The sequence below is a fragment of the Pezoporus occidentalis genome, unplaced genomic scaffold (assembly GCF_034315485.1).
Source record: "Pezoporus occidentalis ecotype Australia unplaced genomic scaffold, CSIRO_AGI_Poc_V1 ctg4, whole genome shotgun sequence".
Classification (NCBI taxonomy): domain Eukaryota; kingdom Metazoa; phylum Chordata; class Aves; order Psittaciformes; family Psittacidae; genus Pezoporus; species Pezoporus occidentalis.
The window spans coordinates 7,407,436-7,415,177 of NW_026915724.1; the positions used below are offsets into that span (position 1 = coordinate 7,407,436).

Sequence of the window (7,742 nt, forward strand, 5' to 3'; positions counted from 1 at the left end):
TATCTCCTACAGCAAGCATATAATAAAAAAAAGAATCATGTATAAAACCATGTTGCAGGACCCAATATTTTCTCTTGCTCTCCTCAAGAAGTATGTGGTGAGCTGGATGAGCTGTAAATGCAACCATACCACCACTGTTTTACAAGAGAAAAATGATGTGGTCAGTTTCTATTCTAGCTAAGCAAATTTAGATGGATAAAAACCTTAACCAAGAACAGTTAGCTTTCATCAGAGTATAGAAATTACAGAAAGACTACCTCGAGATCACTGGTACTGTTAACAGCTAAGCAATCCCTGAAGGTAGGATTGGAGGAAAGGACACTCAGAAAGCAGAATTTTTCATAAAGGCAAATTGTTAAATTGTAACATTATTTTTTTTATTGAATCTGATGGAAAACTGCTTTATATCAAAGACCTTTGATCTACCAGAGTATTGTATATACAGATGTCTGGAAGCTGGTAAGAGCTTAATCTTTTGCATTTACAGAACACTTTTCAAATACAGCTCTTAAAGCTTTCTTAAGCATCTCAGTTAATATTTTCATGCCCATACTGCAGATCAGTTCAGTGCTGCATTCTGGTATCACAAGCTAAGCTCATGCAGCAGCAGAGCACTCCGAGTCCTAACTTCTCTGGACTGTGAAACAACAGCCTGTCAATGTAAAGTGCCTGTAAACAGAAAGTCTCCTGCATGCAATGGTAAGGATAAGCAAAAAGTCTAACTAAAACCACCAGGCTATTGTATCTGGTTTTTCTTTACTCTGAATTGCCAGTGTGAGTCACACGTTCTTTTAAAAGGATATAAACCTGTCAGCTTCAAGAGGCATTGGCTACACCCTTCTGCTGTGGTTTCCTTTAGAAAGTTAAATTTCCATTAAATATTAATATATTTACAGTAGCTTTCCACTTAGTTCTGAATAGGAGGCATCTGTAATAACTGTGTTAACCTCTGGCAAATGTTGACTTGTTAAGTATCTTCTTCAGCTGCCAAACAATAATTGATGTTACAATATGAAAGTAATTTAATTCTGTTGAAAAGCAAGCAATTCAGATATTATTCTCTGTATGTGTGAACAGGATTCCAATATTCAATTATGTAACAAAGTAAATATATTGAGAAACTATTGAAGATAGACAGGCTTCACTTAACTCATTTTAAACAATGCACAAAAGACATTGTATAAAATTTTCCTGTATGTTTAAATATATATTAATGCACTGTACATACACACTGATTTTCCTTTAACATTTAGGGTTATTTATCTAACAAATTAATTCAACACAATGAGCTCATGCTGCAAAACGCCATGGAAATAGAGTATTTACATATGCTAATGACTTGCAATTAAGAAACATGCAAATAATTGTGAGAAAGCAAAATTAAAACACTGTGCTAATAACCTGACAATTACAAAGAAAACTATATTATGCAAGACTGCAAACATAATTGCACACACAAGGTCTATTTGACTACAAGGGTAGCTAATACAAAATATGCACCAAATTGTCACTTACTAGTCCTTGACAGACTTCTTGCTGTAGGAGTACAGCTCTTTTAAGTGCACGGTGAAGTGCTGGGGTTAGCTGACATGGGGGAGGGTCAGTGACAGAGGTAGGATAAGTATCAGATCAGGAAATTCATCATTATGAAGATCTTTCACAGCTCACTCTTTGGTGTAAGAAAGAAGTGGGACTGAAGATGTTTTTTTTGAGCTGTTAAGTGAAGCTAAGCAGCTGCTGCTTGGTGGATTCACAGAAATGACAAAAAGACTTTCCTCCCACCAGAAGATCATCATTTCAGAACTTTATTTAAATTCAAATTGTGATGGACTGTGGAAATTTAAAATGTCTCAGTTGAAAGTCATTCTGAAAACAGAAATTACGTTTTGAAAAGTCAAAATATTTCCTTTAACAAGGTAGAAATCTGTTTTGATGTTGCCACAGCATTATAATACTTTGTGGGCCCATAGCATATTACTTCCACTGTAGACTAACGTCATTCTATTGTTCAGCTGTAAAATTTTTGTTATATAAAGTGAGGAAGTCATTCTTACCTTTCGCAAGGGAAAATTTTCAGTCCTATTGTAACAAAAACCCCAAACCCTTTAGAAGTAAAAAAACCCCAACAAAAACCCTAGTGCCTTTTCGTATCTTACCCAACAAGAATTTGTTTGTTGGCTGTATGTAACCCAGGGAAACATCTTTTCAGCACACGTATTTCAAAGAATGATTGACGTTGACTTTCTCCCTTGTCTCTTTTCCTGTCTTACAGGCACAGTAATCTTCCTGGGCTCCAGCTTTGCTCCACAAGCACTGAGGTAAGGACACCTCTGCAGGAATAGGGGTACAAATTCTTGTATGGTACTAACTATGAAGGCTATAGCATTCTGATTCAAAGATGTACTCACCTTTGCCAGCATACATCAGTGACTGTGTATCTCTTGTGCTCCAGAAATTAAGGCAAATTTGCTGCTGGTGGTAGGGGTGAATTAATGCAGGAAGAGAAAGCTTACTTTTTCCTACCATTTCTATTATTTTTATTTAAGTTTTTTTTAGTTTGTGTTCACAATGATAGTGTGTCACTCTTTATAGATATTTAGGACATACTTCAATGAATGAGACTCATCGTTGTATTTGAATTGCAAGATTCTAACCCTGCATCATATTTTATCAATTTATAAATAATTTTTAACCTTACAGGAAATGCATGCCACTTCCCCAGCAGGTCATTTGAAAAACTCTTTTAAATGATAATACTAATGACATAGAAATAGAACAGAATTTAGTTTTATGTGTCACCTTTCTGACTTCAGAAACCTCAAGTGCATTTGATAATGATGATGGCAGTGGCGGCTGTGACTGACGGTGGGTGCTTTGGCTTATGTACCACCTTGAATGTTAACACTGTTCTTTAGAGAGAGAACATTGGCTCCTGCTGGGTTTCAAACTTGGCAAATCACATATTACACAGCAGTTCAGGCATTTTTACACAAGTTTAGGTTGATTCCAGAGTTAGGGTTGTTTCCTACCTAATGGTCCTTAAAACCTCTGGAGATTTTGTGCATCTATTTGAGACTTACAAAAGGCCAGAGGAATAGAGGTAACACTGTAAAACTCTACAGCATATAATCACACTACTACAAGGAAGATGTATCTTTAATATTAATGCTTACGACCATATCTTCTGGCACCTCCTCTGACAGGTGAAAAAATTTAAGCCAATGCTTGTTTATATCACTACCTTTACCTGGTCAAACAGCTGTTGGGATTGCTTGAAGTTGTGGTCATTGAAAAACAAGTCTGTCCTGAATTAGTGATGGGCAGTCTTCAAAAGGTTCAGAGTTCTGTTTTGATTCAGATAACCTTATCCAATTCTTGATTCTGCAAAACTGAGCTGGAAGTAATACAAGAGCATGCTTTCTGTTGAGATTTGAGGTACTTCTTTTTCCAGCTGTAAGTACTGCAAACCAGCTTCTTTCCCTGAATTTCTACGCTTTTATTCTGTTCAGAAAAAAGGAAATATTTCAGAATGCTGCATGAATGAGTAATTTTAGCTATACAAACATCTACTATGAACCCATCAGGAAACAAACTGTATGTCCTTTGAATCTGATCAAGATTAACCAGCAGATCCAGAGTAATGAAGCTCACAGCTGATGTAAACCAATGTAGATACCAAGAAATACTCATAAAAACAACTTTGATAGCCATCTTATGTTCACTGATAAACGTGAGAAAACTTCATAGTCTTTTATCTACCCAACTGTGAACAGCAAATGTGACTATAGAAAGTTCTAAACCCCTCACCCACTCAGGAAAGACTGTTTTGGTGTTTAAAGTATGAAAGTCGGGAAACTGCATCCCCAGTCACCTATCCACCTGGTCATACCCCTGGTTTCCAGGTTCTCTGAGGTTTTGCCTTGACCAGAGAGATGACTGCAGCTTTTGACCACAGCTGACATAACTCTAAACTAGCCTGGTGTTGTGGTTTAAACCCAGTCAGGTAACTCGTTCACTCACTTCCCCCCTTCTTTCCCTCCCCCTACTCCCAGAGGGACGGAGAGGAGAATCGAAAAGAATGCAACTCCCACGGGTTCAGATAAAAACAGTTTTAGTAACTAAGGTATAACACAAATCACTACTGCTACCACCAATAATAACAATGATAAAGGAAATAACAAGGGAAGAGAATACAACATCTCACCACCAGCCGACCGATAACTCACCCCCTTCAGCCCGACCAAGCTCTGACCGATACCTCCTCCAACCCTGCAGTCTCCCAGCCCTTCCGGCTAACTCCCAGTTACATCCTGGGCATGACGTGCTGTGGTATGAAATACCTCTTTGGTCAGTTTGGGTCAGGTGTCCTGTCTCTGCTTCCTCCTGGCTTCCCGTCCTCCCTGGCAGAGCATGAGGCTCACAAAGTCCTTGGCCAAACCAAAACATTGCTATCAGTTCTGTTCCCAGGCGGAAAGTCAAAACACTGCACTGCACCAGCTACCAAGAAGGAGAAAAATGACTGCTACTGCTGAACCCAGGACACCTGGGTATAGACATCCTGTCCCTGGCGATACATTCACATCATTGCTGGCCCAGACTGTGGGGGTTTGGGCAAGCACCCACTAAGCTGATGCTAATAGTCCTGTGCCTACAGCAGCAACCTCTAGACAAACTTTTCCCACACTACCTCATGACATTAAATGATTCTTAATCTACATAAATAAGCTGTTAGCTGTCATATGGCAAGTATGGTTAAGCATGTGAACACCTGACCATTTGATAGAGTTTGTGTAAGAGTGGCGCTTGGTCTTTTTGGGAATATTGGAAGGTGGTGATCCAAAGTCCTCTGAAGTTAGTGGAAACATTTCTAGAGACACATGGTATCGCTGCTGGGTAGAGATCTGTGTAAACAGCCAGTTTTGTCAGCATCTCGTTCTGCTGCTTGAGACAGGTTTCTGTGTGGTTCGCGCTTACTATTTTTCTTTTTCTCTTTTAATTATAACACAGGGGATTGAATTTGTAAAAGGAAAACATTAAACATATTTTTATTTTTTTTTTTTATTTTTAACTAAAGGGATGTTTTTATTATTTATTAAGCATGGGTCACCCACCAAAAGGCTTAAATGATCTAAGTGCAGGTTTCATTATGTTTATTCCTGTTCAAAGTTTTCTTCTTTCCTTTCTTTGCTCTTTTCCTTCCTACAGCATTCAGATTTTGTTTTATCCCATTTCCAATTATTTCTTTGACATTTTTCCCTTTCTCTCATTTTGATTTTCCTATCTGTTTTTCAGCAGATTGTGAGCTCTATAAAGGATGAGGTTGTTTCAAACTCACTGTGTTCAATCACATTTGGACTTAAGCAATCTTGCTCAGCCCATCTGTTGGTTTGGTGGTATCCTGCTGCTGGTCAACCAGTGGAGGAGTTCTCTGAAGGCTCAGAAAAATTGCACACCTGAACAACCTCCAATCACATACAATTTAACCACCTTACAAGTTGAAAGAACGGGGAACACGAGCAACTGAAGCCAGAATACTTAAGCACAGTGTGTAGAGGCTGTTGTTCTCAGACCATATCTCTTTAAGACAAAGATGGAGTGTTATTTCCAAGTCTCCACCACTGACATGTTTGAGTAGAAAATAGGAAACTAAAAGGAAGGTGTCGTAATCCAGTGTTTAGCCTTTTCTTTCAATGTAGTGGTTTACTAATCTGGGAAAGTAGGTGTGCATGGTGTTTGACAGGTAGACGGGAGAAACTACATGAACCAAAGGATGTACAATCTGCAGACCACTTGTGTGATTAGAGCTGAGGAAAACTCTGTAGCCATGCAGAGTGTCGTGGTGCCAGCTGTGCTCTCTACAGAGCACAGACATTTGATTTCAACATATGAGACAGAGAATACAAACTGAAAATGAAAGATGTAGCGGACGGATGTCAGTAAATGTAGTAATTTCATAAGATGGTGAATTCAAGTAAATATGTAACCAGGTATCGGACATATGCAAGGTTGCTGGAGAACAGGGGAGCACACTCATTCATTCTAATGTTTTAATCTATTTTCTTAATTGCTTTTTTAATATTCTCATAAATTTTTTTTCTTACTCACTTAAAAGGAAGCTGAATGAAAGGATGGTGACATGTGGGAGGAGAGTCAGGGCTGGCAGATTGTGTTCAACATCCTCCACATTCCCTTATTAGTTTAGTCAGACACATTATTTCACATTATGAGAAACAGATGAGAAACTGCTAAAACATACATTATGAGAAACATTAGGAGAAGCTGCTAAGCATACATCTAAATAATGTTAAACCAACAGCGACTCTAGCTGAGGGCCAGCTGACTCACCAAGCTCTGTAAATCTAACCTTCACAGCACTCACACAGTATGCATATTCCCACTAGCCATTGGACAGGTTGAGTTGTAATGCTGAGTAATCATTACATAAACTGTGTGTGGGAGAGATGAAGGAGGGAAACAAACTGAGGCAGCAGCACTTCAGTGATAGGAACTGAGGACAGCATCCACCTTGTCTACGTTATACCTGCTCTTCAGCACAATATACAACTTCAGCTACTCCAGACGCTCTATTGGGTGAATTGTACCACATTTCCACATGCTTTTCTTGCCTTGAGTTTTCTTCTCCTGTTGCAGAAAGTTCAATTTATGTTCTGTGCAAGACAATCAGCTAGAATGTGTCAAGTGTAATGAAGTTCTAAGGAAATAAAATAGGATACTTTATATGATCATCCATGGAAAATCATCTGTGGCTTGGCTGAACCTTTAGAATAAATGCTTGTGGTTGCATGGCTTGCCTTTGTTTTGAGCTGATCTGTGGAAGGCATCAGCAGGACTGGTATAATATTCAACTCTGTTAATATTTGCAGTTAGTGTGGATTGATGGTCAGTTCTCAGCAGAATGGAAAATGCAGTGTCTGTGTGAGATGAGGTCATTGCATATCACCTAGAATGATTTTTCCATAAAAGTCCTTTCTTGGGATTTGGCGTCTTAAGCATCTCCAACCCTTTGAGTATCCTTAGGCAATATATTTTGCAAATCTTTTAAGTAGGATGCCTCAAATCTGTGTGTAATACTGCAGAAACTAAGACGTTGCTCCTTTTCACACAGGCATATTCATGCCAACATATCTAGGAAAATTCTGTCTCCATGTCAGTCAGACTTATGCACATTTTGCTTTTATTGTTCCACAGAAATTCAATATGATATATTTTAACCATAGTGTTTTGTGTGCTTTGTGGGTTTTTTTTTTTGTTTGCTTTTTTTTTTTAAGGATGACACAGAATCTTTGATTTGACTTGTTCTTTTCAGATTCTTTGGAAATCTCAATAATTGTGTGATAATCATTGGCAATAAAGACTAAAACATTGTGTAAGATATTGCATTTTGCTTGTAAAGAATGAATAAGTATAAATATGACAAATGTATAGCCTCTGGTAGCAAATGTTGGGTTTTTAATAATTACTAAAGAGAGACAAATCGTTCCTAATAAATAATGCACACTATGCAGTAGACAAGTCCTTAACAGGATGGCCATAATTTTGAGTATATATATATATGTTTTGTGTGAAATCAGAGATCTTTTTCTGTTTTCCTGCATATGATACCTATCACCTCTCTGTCAGTGCCAACCTTTACGAGACTTGTGTTATTCTGCCATCTGTCTGTCTTACTAAGTTTTCCACTGTTTCTGTGTTGTGCTTTGATGTTGCATCTTTTTTAATTC

General features: G+C 38.1%; 1 long non-coding RNA gene across 1 annotated transcript; it reads left to right on the forward strand.

Moving 5' to 3' along the window:
* The first annotated feature begins 564 nt into the window (after positions 1-564).
* On the forward strand, positions 565-7,259 carry LOC134171137 (uncharacterized). Its single transcript, XR_009967502.1, has 3 exons — positions 565-699; positions 2,273-2,318; positions 5,293-7,259. It is a non-coding gene; the product is annotated as an uncharacterized LOC134171137 (long non-coding RNA).
* Positions 7,260-7,742: the final 483 nt, after the last annotated feature.